This window comes from Acartia tonsa, chromosome 9 (genome assembly GCF_053477335.1).
Source record: "Acartia tonsa isolate MP-2025a chromosome 9, ASM5347733v1, whole genome shotgun sequence".
Classification (NCBI taxonomy): Eukaryota; Metazoa; Arthropoda; class Copepoda; order Calanoida; family Acartiidae; genus Acartia; species Acartia tonsa.
The window spans coordinates 8634458-8652431 of record NC_137268.1 but is presented as its reverse complement, the minus strand read 5'-3'; the positions used below and the strand labels follow the sequence as shown (position 1 = coordinate 8652431).

At 30.0% G+C, this 17974-nt stretch overlaps 1 protein-coding gene across 1 annotated transcript in view; it reads left to right on the top strand.

Moving 5' to 3' along the window:
* Nucleotides 1-1995: 1995 nt before the first annotated feature.
* LOC145328154 (uncharacterized) overlaps nucleotides 1996-17974 on the top strand; it is a 138097-nt gene continuing 122118 nt past the window's right edge. The window contains exon 1 of the mRNA XM_080171737.1: nucleotides 1996-2109. The gene's annotated coding sequence lies outside the window, so the exon portion shown is untranslated. The remainder of the gene's footprint in view (nucleotides 2110-17974) is intronic.

The following is a 17974-nucleotide window of genomic DNA, read 5'->3' as shown; positions in this document are numbered from 1 at the left end:
TATAATACGATGCTATACATAGTTTTTTTTCGTATGGATGAGAACCGGTTCCTATCCACCGGATTCGAATGAATACGAGAAAATTGATTTACACAAATATATATTTATAAGTTTGCATCTGCTTTTAAACTAACTTTGCCATTGTCCATTATTTCCTTGGGAAAATTTCTACGTTTTATCATTTGTAATGATTTAGTCGAGCAAATCGAATATTTCATATAGAAATTAAATCCAGTGTTGTGGAGCTGGTAGCTGGAGCCGCCAAAATTCTAATTCTAAGTGCTATTTGCGCGTTGATTACGAGATGGTTGCATTACCCCCCCCCCCCCCCCTTATATATTGAATACCAATTAGTATGGGAATCTTCACAAAAAAAAACTCAACCTTACATCTTGAACAGCATCCAAGAAAATCACATGGTCCTCTAAACTTTGATGTCAGGCGGATGGACATTTCGCATTATAGAGTAGCTTCGCTACTAAAAAACATATGACTGTGAAAGGGTCGTGCTTTTTAATTTGGATTATATTAATATATATTCATTTTAATTTGAATATTTTAATGTGAATTAAATTGAATCTGTATGAAACAGAAATATTTTAAATACATGCAAGAAGTTTTTAATTTCCTAAAATTGATGAACAGAAAATATCCTGTCTAAAAAGAGTGGAGTCTCTTCGTGATTTTAAATGTGTGTCCGCTATTATATACTAGTAGCGGTCACGCCCCTAGAGGCCTCCCTCTGCACAACTTTATTTTTTTCCTATCCCATACATCTTCTAAATGTCTGTTTACACCCCCCTAAGGCATACACCCGCCTGATGCTAAAATTACACCATCTCAAAGTCTGAAATGCACCCAAAATGGCAAAATCTTCTATAAGACTTCGTTTATACTGAGGCAGAATATATCAATGAATCAAAGAGAAAAGCTACTGTGAAAATATGAAAAAACGCAGCTTTAGAGTATTCCCAGTACCCGATAAGATTTAATTTATTTATTTTTAAAAAGGCCTTTTAAACATTGCTAGAATCTGGAATCCACGGATTAATCCGTTCATTTTTGGGCGGATTTTTGTAAGAATCCGAATCCGGTCAAAAAATTTGATGGATTGCCAACCCTAGTTTTTCATAATAAAGGAGATAAGTTGGTGCTTACCCCTAAAGTGTGTAGCGACCACAGAATTCTCCATTTATTTTGAAAACACTGACACGAGAAAAACCTTTTATTTTCTGTATGATCCAAAATAATTTGAGGGGGTGGTTATGTCCTCGCTATGATCTTTGGTCGAAATCACCTTCAGTTTTCTCCTTATTTGCTAATACCATACTATTTATTTATCTATTTATATGTTATATGTATGTATATATCCAATATAATTATCTATTTAAATTCGATGTAGCTAGAAACCTTTTAAAATTTATTTGAATATGTTTGTCCTAAACTGGTATTTTCAGCTTATGCAACGGCCAACCCAGGTTATGAAAGTACCAAACTATGCATAAAATATGTGAATATGTGTAATAATTTTATTATTATTATTTTGTATGCTTGTGTTGAAATACATATCTATCTCTATCTATCTATTTCTAGAGATAAATTTAAGGATCTCTTTCTGACTCAAAGGATCTTGCTAACCGCTGAACAGTGTAGCTTCTCTTGGGTCCTGGGAAGTTTTGCAACTATTATGGAGGAGGGTACATACAACCCCCCCCCCCTTAATTTATTTCAGTCAAGTATCACCTAATGCTGTTAAGGTAAGTTTCAGTAAAGCAATTTTTTAAATTAGTTAAAATATTTGTAAAAGTCCGAAATATATAAAGCAAAAATGCTAAATGAAATAAATCTAAATTGCTTCGCTTGATTAGTTTATAGAAATGTTGTAAATAAATACCATTTAGCACGCTATTTAGTAGGGCAGTAGACCAGAAACTTATATAAACCATATTCAATTCAATTATTCCTAACAATACATACTTAATATTTACTTGTTTAGGCGTGACTGTGCGGCAGATTTGAGCAACAATTGGTATTTGGTGGCGGAACAGTACAGCAGAATTGCCCACTTGCATATTTGTTCCGTCTCGTTTAGTCCGTGGTTTAAGTCAGGTACTTGTGATGTCACACACATACACATAGCTATCGCTCTCTCTCTCTCTCTCTCTACATCTCGCCCTTCTTTCTCTCCCTATATTCTGATTTATTAAATATCTCTACCTTTTCTCTCTTTCTATCCCGTATGTATGTGTGTAGAGTTCTAAATCTTACCAAAACGGAATTTTTTCTCTGTTCTGAAGTCATCTAATCTTTTTTTCTTTTAAAATTCTGATCCTAATATATGATTTTGAGCCGAAAAATACATTTTTCAGACAAAGTCAGCTATAAATGATATAAATATGAAAAAAGTTGTTGGTTTGAAATTCACCGGAACTGGTTTGTATACTTTACTATATTGGAAGGCAAAGGAGTGGCAATAATGTAAAATCTGCGAACACGGAGAGAAAGAGAGAATAAGAGAGAGTTAGGGAGGCTAACTTTGGAGCTGTTTATCCCTAGTTTGAAAATCACCAGTTAAGTAGAGCATTTAAAAAATATTTCTCCCCATTTAGATCAAGTAAAAATTTGGTATTTTGCCTTATAGTGCCATGTAGAGCAGAGAAAAATACACACTCTTTCCCCTTCATGGGTAAAGGGGCAATTACCACCCCCCCCCCCCCCCAAAAAAAAAAAGAGCTTAAACGTCCTTGCTCTAACTACTTTGAATAATGAAACCTATAGGTTAAGTTTTTTTTTATGGTTTTCTATTAAAATATGTCACAAAAAATAGTGGATTTAATTTGGGTAAAATAAATTTTAAACTAATAATAACAGACATTTTGGGGTGTCTGAGCTTAAGTTTGCATAATAAATTTTCTTTTTGAATAATATACAAAATATATTAATTTTTTTGACTATTTGAATGAAAAATCTGTGTTTGGATGTGAGGGAAAGAAGTCTCTCAAAGTTGGACAACCTTTACACAGAGGGGGAATGAAATATTTAAATAGTTTGAGAAATAGATTCTGCTAGAGAGGAGTATGGCCAGATAACATGTGATTATAACTCTGTTATAATGTTATTACTTATCTGATTAGCCAGTGATTGATATTTAAATACACATTTGACAAACAGATGTTAAGATAATGCTAATTAACATATATATTTTAAATAAATAGTGACTTAAATTAAGTGATATATTGATAACTACACATGTGAACGTACAAATAAATCAGTCTACAAAGTGTGATTTTCAAGTGTCCGAATCACGTGCATGTGATTATTAAAGTGATAAAAGGGCAGTGAAAAAAAGCTTGAACATGATAATTTTATGTTTAACAGCGGCTTTAGCCACCCTACCATATTTAATTGCTGGTAAATTTTCAAATTTAATTAGATAATTATTTTTAGATTTTATTTTTTACACGACCTGTATATTTTTGTTATTTTTTATATACCTATTGATTTTGTATAATTAAGATGTAATCTAACTATATTTACTTGAATTTATTTTTATTTATTTATTGGCTTTTAAAGTTCTAAAATAGAATTTAAAAATAGCCTTAAACCATATTGTGAGACTACTTCAATGTGTCTGTCATTTTAGAGATATTTTGCTTAACACAAAAAAAATCTATCTTACATGAATAAATTACCTTTATAAAAAAAAACATAATGAAGCTTATGAATATTTTTCTATCCTTTAAAACTTGCAAAATGAATTTTATATCTTCTCTTTGTAAATTGACCTTCTTGGTAATAAAACGTGGATTAGAGCTTTAGTGCGTTAACCATGGATATAAGAATTGGTAACAGTTATAAAAGTTGGGGACTAGGTCAATAATGTTCATCTGTAACAAAATATTTGATTTAAAAACAACATTGAAGTTATATTTGGGTGTTATCTATTAGTAAGGTTTTGTTTGTTTGAAGCTTAACATTTCAAAATACTCAACCGATTGAGTTCCCCACTTAAGAAAAGCTTCACATAGGTCCAAGAATAGTTTAATCCTATTCAAATTTGTAGATGAAAGTCTTTGGATATTTTCAGGTTGTTACTTATATTATATACTCACCCCTTTAAATACAGTGCCTCGAAATGCTAGGGCACAGCCGATAGTTGTAAATAATTTACAATTCTTTTTTAAATACACCAATAGACAAGGAAGTCAACAGCAGCAAACATACGGCAAGATATAAACCCTAATTGAAGAGTATTTTTGCATGAATATCCCCCTTTTAAACTTAAAAAATTGTAAATATTTATATAAATCCGTCCTGTTAAAATATACAAATTAGTTTTTGCTGATATTAATTGTCCCTCAATTCCTGGTTTTAACCTTTCCCCTGTGTTGCGAAACCCTTTCCTATTGTGGCTGCGAACCGTGCTAATTTTTGTTTGTATGGCAAGGGAGGTTACATGTATGATTCAAAGGGATACGCGTGCAGGAATGGAAAGTATTATGAATTTACCAAACAAATATATTTTTTATCATTATGTGAAACCATTACCTACTGCGCTCCTAGCCTCTAGGAGATTTATATTCGAAGAAAAGTAGTTTAAAACTAAACTTATAAAAAGACCTATAAGAAGCTTCAATAAAATGAAGAACTCAATCGGTTCAGTAGTGATTGAAATCCTAAGCTACAGACAAAAAAAAACCTTACTACTTTATGTAATTGGATATACACTGTAGTGGGAGGTTTAACAAACTAAATGAATTTCTTTCTTGAAAAAAATGATCAAAGTTAAGTTAAGAGAAAGTGTTAGGTATTAGAAAAAGGATATTATGGCAAAAAAAGATGTTATTTCTAACATTAGTAAAAATGAAACTCTTTTTTTCATTCATAGTTTTGACTTGATGTGCAATCCATTTAATATTTGGTAAGAATGACAATCAGATTAGCAGAATACACCCTATAATATACTAGCTATACAACAAGAATAATACATTAACAAGGTGATTTAGGTCCTTAACAAGGTGGCTTACCATTAACATTTTGGCCATTTACGAGCTAATATATCAAGAAAATAATAGTCATTTCTCGCATCGTATTATAAACAGCTTTCTGAAGATATAAAGTTTACAATTATAAGATTAACACCAGTTTTTTAGTCTCGATATGCCGAAGGCTCGGGCTTTTAAAATGATTTTTATCTTATGTTTATATTTTTATTTTCATAGAAAACTGGATATTATACGATGCTGGACCTAGTTTTTTCGTATGGATGAGAACCGGTTGTAATCCACCGGATATTAATCGGTTTCGCATTAATAAGAGAAAATTAATTATGTAGCTCCGCTACTTTATTTGTAGACTAACATGATTGATTTGATTAAAAATGTGTGTTTATCATTTTATGATATCAACTTAAGTTGATTAAAATATTATTTCAGTTTTTAAGTAAACAAAAATCCTGTTTCAAAATTGGGTATTGAAATATGTAAGTTTATTTTATGATTTTAAAATTAATGCAAATAATAAATTTTCTAAAGCAAAGCGAGGCAATAAAAATACTTTAACTTTTTACAGCCTTAATTCACTGTATAATAAAATATTTAATATTTGTGGAGAAAAAAAAAAATGTGCAAAATTTCAATATTTGAAAGGTAGTGTTTTAGTTTTAAATTATTTAACCGAAGGGCCTGTTGAGCTAGGGGAATAATCTTGCAAAAATATTTTAGCAAAGAGGTACAGATTTTGCTTTACAAAAATTAATAACTAAAATCTCAACATTTTAAATACAGGGATAGGTTAATGGAGCTTCAATCTTTCCCCAATTTAAAGGAATAAAAATTCTTGTCTGCCTTACAAAAATTGATGCAGAATAATAAGTGGATATTATGATAGGGGAAAAATTGTCAATTTAGCTTGCTTATTGGTCAGCTCGTTCATCTAGTAGAAGGGGACGGGATGGAGGAAAGGGGGAGATAATCGCTATTTTAGCCTGCTGCAAGTTTCACTTTATTACTAAACATGAATAAATGGTGTCCGAATCAAGTAATAATATTTCTCGTATTCATTCGAATCCGGTGGATAGGAACCGGTTCTCATCCATACGAAAAAACTATGTCTAGCATCGTATTATATCCAGCTTTCTACGAATATAGAAATGTACAATCATAATATTAAAACCAGTTTTTTTAGCTGGTGCCTCCGGCACCTCGGGGATAAAAAAAACTAGTTTTAATCTCATATTTGTACTTTCTATATCCGCGGAAAGACGTTTATAATACGATGCGAGAAATAACTAATCCATTCTTATAAAGTTCACAGCGATATAAGAGTTTAAAATTACCTAGATTATTAAACTTTAGTTATTAATGTTTTATTATTAAAATTTTAAAACAATAATTTGCTGAATTAAACCCCGCATGTCTGAAGAAAAAAACAGCACTAATTATAAAGCTTTCATCTGCAGCATTTAACTAGCATAAGCCTAGTTCAGGATGACTTACAAAAATTCAAAGACAAAAAATATTCAATAGTTAAAAAAAATTAATTTGGTGCAAATAAATAAACTACCTTTTTTCCTTAAATACATTTATTTGAAACCATAAAGAGTCTTTTGGAGAAAAATCCCATTAAGATTTTCTAATTCATTCAAATAGAAAAATACTATATACATAACACAGAAAATAGTATCACCCTTAAAAAAAAAGATTATTTATTTAAGAGAACACAACATTTAAACATTCCTATAGTTAAAAACACAGGAATTCTATATTTTCTTGTAGGAAAGAATTTTTGGATTGTATGGATTTTTTTAAAGGGAGTCATCCAATTTTGGCTTTAACCCTTTTCAGTTTATTTACTTACTGTTTTACATTGGAGTAGTTATATACCCCCCACCCTTGCCTTTTCTTCAGAAAATACAATTAATAAACAGATTTTAGTCATTAGATTCATTTTTATACATTATCATATTTTTGTTTGCAAATAAATCTTCATTTGATTAATGTTTGCACTTAAATTCATTTAAATAGATATTGTGCATTTTGCAAATATAAATCTTATTTATTTCATCATTTAAATTGTAAATATTTTGTCAAGTCTACATAATTTTAAAATCTTAGTAATTTGAAAAGAAAATTTGTGACCTTAGGATAATTAATGGGGGATAATTTTTCACTACTTCTTGTTCAGTACTCCCAGAGATCTAAGGGGATAAGACAATGGCCGATAACTTGCAGTACATCCCTTATAATAACACACAAAATTACCTTTCTGTAGATTACAAAAAGTGGTTGAAATGTTTGGACACTAAACTAAATGAACCAATAAATCAAAATTCATTATAATCCTCTAAGGTTGTTAAGCCAACAAATTAGAAAACATTATTATACCTAAGACTTTGGGGACTAGTGTATTAAACAGCCCAATGTCCCTTCCCCCCTGAGTTTCCCTATCTACATATATATACATAGAATTAGTAGTAAGCTAGAAATTTGGAAAGCCTAATTGAGGCTTATATTCCTTATAGTCTTCTTAACACACTTTTTCTCTTAAAGGCAAAGTTATCTGATACAAGTATATTAAATAGAAAAAATAAATTATTATAGCCAGAAAAATAAAATTACAGCATATAATTTTTGATGAACCTTTTTTTATGACTAAACTAAATAATGGTTGATATTCATTAAGAGTCAAAATAAAAATTCTCAACTTTTGATAACTTTTGAATCACTTTGAATTCACTTATGATAAAAAATTAGGGAAATAAAGTTTCTATAACCCACATATTTTTCTATCTAAAAAGTTAATTTAAAGTCTGAAAAAAGTCAGATGAGAATTTTGATAATTATAAAAGTTAATCCTTGTAAAAAAGTAATAGGATTCGTCTTTCTGCAGCGAAAGATCTCACAAATGCTGAACCAAAATAGATCTTTTTTACAGTCAAGCTTCTTCTAGTTTCAGAGAAAGTTTATAGCTAGTTTTTGGGGAGGGTACCGCCACCCTCCTAGGAGAAATCGCCCTCCCCAAATAAAATATTTTCTGTACTTAACATTATAAAACAAAACTTAAAAGTGAGGAATTAACTACTTCATTTTCTTCAGAGGCCTCTAGGGTCATTGTCTCATGTAATATATATTTTGTCTGTTAAACTCCACAAGTTTCAAGGTACAACTGTAAAAGTATTTTTTCTACTTGATAATGAAAATAATACAATGTCAATAATAATCAAACAATAACACAATGCAAAGGATTAATAATAAAGTGATAAGGTATTTATATTACTAGGTACTTTATTATATTTATAGATATGCTATCATTTCAATATACAATTATTTATACATATCAACATACAATTTGTTTAGAAATAAATACATTTCATTTGATCATTTCCGGAATGCTATCAAATTAGATTTTTTTCAAAATAACATAATTGAAAAACCAGGGATCTAAAGGGATAAGACAATGGCAGCTAAATTGATGAACATCCTTTATGATACACAAATTTTCTCCTTCTGAAGTTTACAATTAATGGTTGAAACGTTTGGACACTCAACTTAATGTACTAAGCAATGGAAATTCAATAAAAGTCCTCTAAGTTGTTGAAAAGTTTTGCATTCTCTCTCAAAAAGGATACCTAGCTCAGTTATTATGAATCAGTATTTTAATTGTCTATCGATTGTCTTAAAATACACGTCTTTTAAAAGAAGCTATATTTGAAAAGATGAAACTTTTAAAATTGAATTATGCTTATAAGAAATCTAAATGTCTGTTTTAAAATTTTAACTAAGCCTCTCTACGTTTAAGACCATTGGTTTTAGAAAAGCTAACACAAGCAATAAAGATTTGTACATTTTATTCAACATAACACTCATTATATCATTAATATTTATAATTTGATACACACTGCTTTTCAAATCTGAAAAAATTTTGTTGCTGTGATATATTTTTGTAAAGTTATCCTTGATTAATAGGTTCACTATATGAGTTATGGACGAATTAAAATGTTCATATTATAAGTGTTGAGTTTTTGTAATCATGTAAGCTGAGAGTTGACAGTGCCTAATAAGGAGAAAGAAAACCACTTCCCATATACAAATATGTACATATATGCACTTCATATGGGTAATACAAGTAATAGTTTCATAGAAAGCTCAAATAAGGAGAAAGGAATCTACGTACTTGCATTTTGATGTTTGTTTTATCCTATAAAAAGATCAAAATACTTTAGATAAGATTTTTCTATTTAATTAGCTTAAAATTTTCTATTTAGCTAATACAAGTTGCTGATTTAGAAAATTTTTCCCATATCCAAGTAATTTTAGATAATTTTTTGTAAATGTTTGAGGGTTTTAAGTGGACTGTCGTTGGAATTTTTTGGCAGATTTTAAGGTGCGGTTTTGCAGTTATTTTTGAAGATTTAGTTTGAGTAAATATGGGTTTCTTTAATTTTTAAAGCAAAGGAAATTATGGTCATATTTTAAACTGGAAAATATATGTGAACTGACATACCTATATCATATAGGTATGTCTTTTTACAAATAATATGTTTTTTTTTAATGTACAAGATTTAATAGATCTATAGGTACTTGTGTAACAATAATGTACTCTAAAATAAAGTAACAGGATCTCTGTTTGTCTGTGTGTACCGAAGGATCTCGCTACCGATATAGTTCTCCTTTACAATTTAGCTTCTCTTAGGTCCTGGGAAGGTTTATAGCTACTTTAAGGGAGGATACCACCACCCTTCCAAGAGAAATTGCCAAAAATAGAATAGTTTTGGTATAAGCTAATCTTATTATAGATTGAAAAGAAAACAATTTACGTGCCTCTAGAGGCTTCTAGGGGCGTGGCCGCTAGTGTTAAATAAATGATCAAATATACAATTTTGTAGATAATGATTCAAGAGTGATTACAAGAATAATTTTGAGTCATGTCATAAACATGCTTAGTTGCATATTGCAAGATTTAGGTAGTTAGTGCCGTTTAATGCTACAAACTATCTCGTGGTAAATTAGCGAAATAGTTGATTAGGACAAAAAAAAGTCTCTCAAAATGTTTTATAAATAGGGGGAAATTAGGGATGTATATTTGATATAAATAAAAATGAATAAATTTTTTTTTGATTGGTACATAACATATCATACAAAAAACATTAGATTTTGTTTCAATAATGATTTTTTTGTGATTTTGTTATGTTTAAACACTTAGATTAAAATTTTGGGGAAGGGCCAGGGGTGAAGAAATTTGTGAAAATTAAAGAGTAGGGTTTGGGAAGAAGGGGGGGGGGGAGGATCGGTGTTATTGAAAATTGTGAATAATCAAATAAGTGCCCCGGGGTCAATTGTATTTGAATTCAATACCCAGCACACCACTGCACCAGCTTGCTTAATTTCCTTGCTCTTTGTGAATTCATAGTAACTGGATACTTTATTTTATTTCTCAACTGGCGGCTATGCCTCATACATGTAGGGCTTGAAAAATAGCCTAAAACCATCCCAAGACTTAAATCTGAAAATGGAATAGCCTTAAACCATCACAGGCCCTATGATTTACATAAAACAGAGAACTAAGACTTTAGACAACAAACCTTAAAATCTAGTATGTATTGAGAATTTAAAGAGCGACATTTCATGAACAATAATGCTAGTCAAAATCAACAGTGTTTTTATTATTGTTTTATTATTTTCTTTGATAAAATAATCGAGTACTGCATAAGGTGTCCAAACCCTACTAACTATAAAACCCATGAAGACAAATTTGTTTCGTTCTTGGTGTGATGTATTGTTCTTGTTATTTCAATGAATAAATACAATAACTTTTTCAAAGTAATGTTATTGTAATATATTTTATTTAAAATGCGCATATAGCCAGGATGAATATGATTAGGAATAATTTATCTTAAATGTATGTAAATCTCTTTATAAGAAGAAGGAGGTGTAGGATGCACTAGCGCAGACAGGGACTTAAATTCTAAAACAAGAAGGAGCTATGTTTTTGTTGTAAAAATGGGCAGGAAGAGAGGGGACATTAGGCTGTTTATTAAAACAAGTACCCAAAGTTTTATATTAACGTTTCCTTATTCACCTGCTTTACAACTTTGGAGACTTTCATTGAATTTTGAGCGGTTGGTTCAAAAAGTTGAGTGTCTAAAATTTTTAACCACTAATTGTAATCTACAGAAGGGGTAGTTTTGTGTATCATCATTGGAGATGTACATAAATTTATCGGCCATTGTCTTATCCCTTTATATCCCTTAACAAAATGGGTCGTGCAGTAGTTATTAGTATAACAAGATAGGACTTAATATGAAAATTATTCTACTTCATTGTTAAAATCGAAGCTACTCAATATTTCTAAATGTCCTTCTGTCCTTATTTTAGCTATGTAAAGTGTGATATGTGATATTTTCAGTTGTGATCAAACATATATTTATTTGCTTGTCTGTTCTTATTTATATATATATCAAGCATATTAAAAATTAAGATAGGTAGGTAACTTAGGTACAACTTTAAAAAAAGGAAATTTAGGTACATCAAACTAAATTGAATTTCTGTAAAAAATGTTTGTGATATAATTTATTCCTCGTAATGTTTATTCCTACCTTTGTGACAAATAGTTTTTCCCAGGGATATGTCAATTGAAGACAATTATTTTTTTATACTCAAAGTTATTAAGCTACTAAAGAAATACGTCAATTTTTCGTTTTTAATCTAAGGGGGGGGGGGGGGTATACTAATTATCATGTCACCCATCCCTAAGACCTTGGTTTCTTATTCAAATTGAGAAAGGGAAGTGGGAGATTTATAGAGCGGCTGAAATTCAACGATTTGCATGAATGCATTTTACAGCTTTTACCCTTTTCAAGCAATTATTTGATTAATATTAGGATAATTATTTCACACTGGATTCAATTCTAATTCAAACATTTGCCTTGTAAATATATTTTTAAAAGCACAGCTTTTCTATAATTAGGGTATGTCCGTAACGGTTAGCTCTTTTCGTTAATTTAGACACGTTAGAGTTGTCCTTTCAATTTCAAACTTTGCCTAAAGATTCCTTTAACAGTTAACTACGTTTTAAGAATCGTAGCAACTCTAATCGTTACCATAAAGTACGTATGTCCATTTAAAACATGCCAATGTTGACATTAATTTTTTTTATGTTATTATTTTTTTCTTCTGATTTTTGGAATACTGATTCTTAGGACAACATAGTACATTGTTAAAATCGAAGCTTCTTTATAATCAAGCTTAAAAATTTAAGTATGTAATTTAACAGTATCCTGTAATGAACAGTTTTGCAACAAATTTACATGCAATTTTGTAAAATTTATACATTTATATTATGCTTATTCAGTTCTGACATTCTACAAGTTTAAGTTAATATTCTTGAGCTAGGTAATGGGTTGATATGGCAATCCCTTATATATTCTGTTATACTTAATTCACTGTTTAATTCACCTTTAATATCATTGATATTGGTATGCACATGATTCGCCTGTAAAGGGTTAAGAAAGAGAGAAGAGTTGTAAATAAAGGAATGTGTGTGTAATTGTATATTCTAGAACAGTATAGGGTTTTCTGGAAATCATAGTAAGTTAAACATTATCTTTTGCCAGTAGTCCTAGACTTCAACCTACTAAAAGAATAATTTGATGAAAAATTTCTTGGTTGCTTGACACAGAGATCCTTCAATTATTTTTAGCAGTTTTAAGCTTAATTTTACCCTAGAAACACCAATATTGTACTATGTTGTATTTTAGAAAAATAAAGTAATCCTAATTATGTTTATTGAAGTTATCATACTAGAAAAATATTTATATTTTAAATGTCTTTAACATACTGATTAAAAACTATCTATAATGTTTCTCTCCCCTTTTGTGTTTTAGAATAGTTTTCCATGTCCTATGTTATATGTTAGTGAATGTGGGGGAAAAGTAAATTGAAACTGTGCACATGCAATTTTATTTAAAATATTTGTCTGGGTGTACTACATGCGCATTTCTTACACCTACTTCATTTCAACAGGGATTAGGGGAGAGGTATAAAAATTTCTCAAGGAAAAGTTAAGCACAAGGTTTTACCCATCTATTGCAAAAATACACTTTGTATACTTTATTAAGTAGAATAAAGATATGACTAGACTTAAATTTTAGTTTTAAAAAAGAAAAGTATAAATAAATATTTTAGGTTGTTTATGAGTCATTTTTTCTAGTGGTGTTTTCTCTCGGGAGGGGGTGCCCAGTACCTATGATAAGATACATTGTAAAGGAGAACCATAACGGTTCATAAGTTTAGCAAGATCCTTCGATACACGCAGACAGATAGACTTAGAGACATCTTGTTACTTTTACATAAGGATATCTAGTTAATGCACTTTTCCCCTGAAATCAGCTAAAGTTTAATTGACAAAATTACTTTGGACGGACATTAAACCCACTCTGAATGCTACTTTCTCTAAACAGATAATTTTCAGGTATTACAAAAAAACAGTATTTTTACTTTTGGAAAAATTTAAAACAAAGTTCTTCTTTAATTTGAGTGGTCAAACTTTGACCACTCAACTTAATTAACCATATATTTTAATCTACAGAAGGAGTAATTTGTGTATCAACAGTGGGGATGTATATAAAGGGGGGAGGCGGATGTGCCACTTTTTGAAACCAAAAGTAATACGTGCATGATCTCAGCCCATAAAAGAGTTATAACTCTAAAATTCTGCTCATCAGTTGCTTTTGTGGAGAACAAAATGAAACTGTGAAGAAACGGCGGCGAAACCGCCGTTTCCCGCCGATTTTTTTTGCCAAATTAGACAGTTCTCAATCATCTGAGATAAACTTTTTTTCTCATAAAAATTTTCCTTATATTTTCCTTATGTCAAGTGAAAATATAAGCGAAATTTTTATGAAAAAAATGTTTATCTCAGATGATTGAAAATTGTCTATTATGGCGAGAAAAGGCAAAAAAAAATTCGGCGGGAGCGGCGGTTCCGCCGCCGTTTCTTCACAGTTTCATATTGTTCACCACAAAAGTAACTGCTGTGCAGAATTTTAGAGCTGTAACTCTTTTATGGGCTGAAATCATGCACGTTTTACTTTTGGTTTCAAAAAGTGGCATATTCGCCTCCCCCCTTTATCGGTCATTGTATTATTCCTTTAGATCCCTGAAACTTGTTCAGTAATAATAATTTGATGTTTTGTTGCTATAATAATGTGATACATTTTTACAGAAGACATTTATACCATATGCAAAATAGATTTTCTATAGATTTTATATCCTTTTTCCTAGTTTATGATAGTTTAACTTTGATAAACACAGTCTTGTGTGTATTTATTTTTCAAAGGAGTAAATTGAAAATACTTTAGTTTCAATGTAAACATATTGATGTTTCTCATCATGAAAATAAGATGATTAATTCCAGGGCGGGAGGGGACATTGTTTATTACACTAGTCCCCAAAGGTTTATAATAACGTTTTCTTGTTCGTTGGCTTAACAACTTTGGGGACTTTTTTGAGTTTTGATTGATTGGTTCATTAAGTTGAGTGTCCAAAAAATTAAACTACTAATTGTAATTTACAGATGGAATTTTTTATTATCATTTGGGATATACATCAATTTATTGGCTACTATCTTATCTCTTTTCAACCCTGGATTAATTCTCAGTATTGACATATTGGTAATAAGGATTTAAAGATTTACTTAATGATATAAGACCCTGTTTAAATTGTCTTGAAGAAGATTATTTATAATATATAAAGATTAAAGAAAAGAAAGCTATATACATGAAAAAAGAGTGAAGTTGCATGTTTGAGGATTTTTTTCGTTATAATTGACAGATTTTGTTTTTAATATAGAATATTTTTTTGTTTTGAGTTACTCTGAAATTCACCTCTTATTCAAAAATTAATTGATTTTAAGGTTTGATGTTAGACTTTTTGCAAAATACAACTTGTTATTTTATTCTAGACAAATTAAATGAAAATTTAATAGGCCTGGGTTAACAAAACAGGTTTTAATCTTATGCTTTTTATTTTAGTTTTCGTGGAAAATTGTCCATAATTCAAAGTTAGCTCTAAGTTAACTTTTATAAATTTTTTTGTTTTCTATTTCTTCTACAACTTACTTATATTGTCAACAATGCTTCTTAAGAATGTTGTCATCCTTGTTAAAAATGAAAGCCAATGTTATACTTACTTAAACACGAAAATAATCACATGTTAAAAAAATAAAACTAGAAAAGGCATGTCCAAAATTGGCATACTTAGAATCCGAATTTCAGGATGAAATTTGGAATGAGTCATCCTTAGTAGCTAGGTCTATTTTCCCTAAATCAAATAAAAAAATTGGAAAAGTAACGGCTGGCAGCTCAGCCGTTTAGCCGGTTTTTGGCTATTTTCAGGGCAAATCCAACAGTAATTACGTAGGAATCAACTTTTTGAATAATATTTGTACATTATTTGGTATTAAAATTAATTTTATAGCTTCTAACAGCTGTTTTTAGTCGGTTCTAGCTCTGTTAAGCAGCTGGTTTTAGAAATTTTAAAAAGTTTATTTGTATTATTATCGATAATTTTGCCCTAACAAAAGCCCCAAACAGCTGAGCTTTTCCATCTTTTTATTCGATTTAAGGAAATTAGACCTACCAAGGATTACTCATGTCAAGTTTCATAATGAAATTCGGATTCTAAGTACCATTTGCGCATTGATTACGAGATGGTTGCATTACCCCCCCCCCCTTTATTAACAAGTATCCAAACTATTTATGCCAACAAATAAGATAACGTGGTTATAAAAGTCCACTCTATTTGTTTCGGAACGCAATGCCTAGCCGTTCTCGAAATCTTATCTTGAAGCCCTCCGAATGACCAACATAGTGAAGTTTACGAATGTGTATTTATTACCATGAAAACAGTAAGTCTAAAACAAAAATATAAGAATTAATTACATAAAATTAATTGTTATTATTTTTTAGCATCGAGGTTGCGTGATTTTAATTTAATAAAAAATATGAATTTTCTAAAAAACTTAAAATTGGCACGATTCATATTAAATCGCATCAGAAATTGATAATTTTAAAATAAAATAATCAACAATATAAAAGTAAATGTTCGTATATCAAAACTTAGCAGTTAAATGGTCTATTTGCTGAAAAATTAATGATTTAAATTTCTTCATAAAATTGTACCATTCTACGCTTATTTTCAAGAATTAAAAGATAAATTCTTACCACATATGATGTCAAACTAAGCAGGAAGGCTTATTTGAGATCTTCCACATATCAGAGCGCATGTATATTCAAGCAATACATTATTTTCATTCACATAGCTCCTCACATGGGAAATATCAAAGGAAAAGTGCGCGTCTCTTTTGTTTGTTTGCAAGCCACGCGCGGAGATAGTTAGGAATGCCACGTAACACACTCATTCTCTGGGGAATTCTGGTGTAAGGAAAAAGGGATTAATGGGTTCGAACTTGCCGGGGAATACAAGAAATACATACCGACACACACCCGTCTATTCACTGGGAATCGAACACAATACCTCATCTTTGCAACATGCGTGCAGACAGTGTCCACAAAATCACAATCTCATAACGCATAAATTACAAGAGTATAAAATGTCATGGCCATAAGGCCTAAATTTGTTATGGAAACTTACGAATACCACAACTACTCAAACCGCCTCAGCTACCACATAAGGACAGGAATAAGGGAATGGAAAAAGCATTCAACATTCATGAATTGCACATTTACCACTCACACATCTCATTATATCATGGCCTCATAATCTCAAATAAAATTAGAATTACAGACCATGTAATTGCGAATACATGAATTAATAATCATTAGTACCTAAACTTCAATTAGGTACCTACATAATAAAATAGGTAAATGATTTTTATACTAAAAATCGCATCGATAATTAAATAATCAACTCAAACTTTTTTCATCAAAAGAAAGAAAGATTAAATAATAACATTTCTTCTACTAAATCTTTTTGCTAGAAAAGAAAAGTAAAATTGCATAAAAACTTCTCAATAATTAGAATTTTTCTCCGACAGAAAATAATTCACCTTACATCTAAACATTTTTCAGATAAGATAAGTAAGATCCTTAAATCTAAACATGTTTTAATAAAATAGATACTTAAATCTAAATAAAATATGACTGTAAAAAATCATCAAACTTCGGAAAATTAAAATTTCATAATTTTAAATCTTCGTGAATCAAAATTGCGTAAAATTAAAATTGCAATGGAAATATGCAAATTAAATTTACTAAAATAAAACAAAAGCTCAATGTAAGAAAAGAACTTCTCTAAAATGCTGAATCTTCAATTTCTCTCTGTTTTAAGAAGAAAGCAACATATACATATTCATACAGTCATAATTAAAGGCAATTTGGGCCTCAGTTAGAATGAATCCCTCAAGATACAAACTAACAATATCCATCAAATAATAATAAATGCCTTGTTCCAGCTATCCTGTTGGACGTTATGACTTTCCATCACAACTTTTGATACTGCATAATTTCTAACAGGATTTCTGGCGCAGGGCTGCATCAACTGAAACAAACATAATTAGTGATGTTTAATTCAAAACAAAATAAAAAGAATCATGAAATAATTCAAAGAAACTTTTAAATTCATCAATCAAAGTAAATCAATCAAAATAAAATATTTTATGCTTTAGTTTTGCCGTTTTGCGTCGGGCCTGGCCGAGGAAACAGAGCTTAGGTACGTCGTAAAGCGGTCTTATTAAGCTAAATTCTACGAAAATCAAAGAATCTACTTAATTCATCGCGAAAAAAATCTGCATTTTTTCTTTAGGTACATCAGTTCAAAGGTAAATAGTAATAATTTTAATATGCATGTAATATTAAATTATTTATGTGATTGTAATAAAATTCATAAAGAAATATTTAAATGATGTAAAAATCTCATTTTGTTAATTTCTTATCATATCAAATTTCAATCCAACA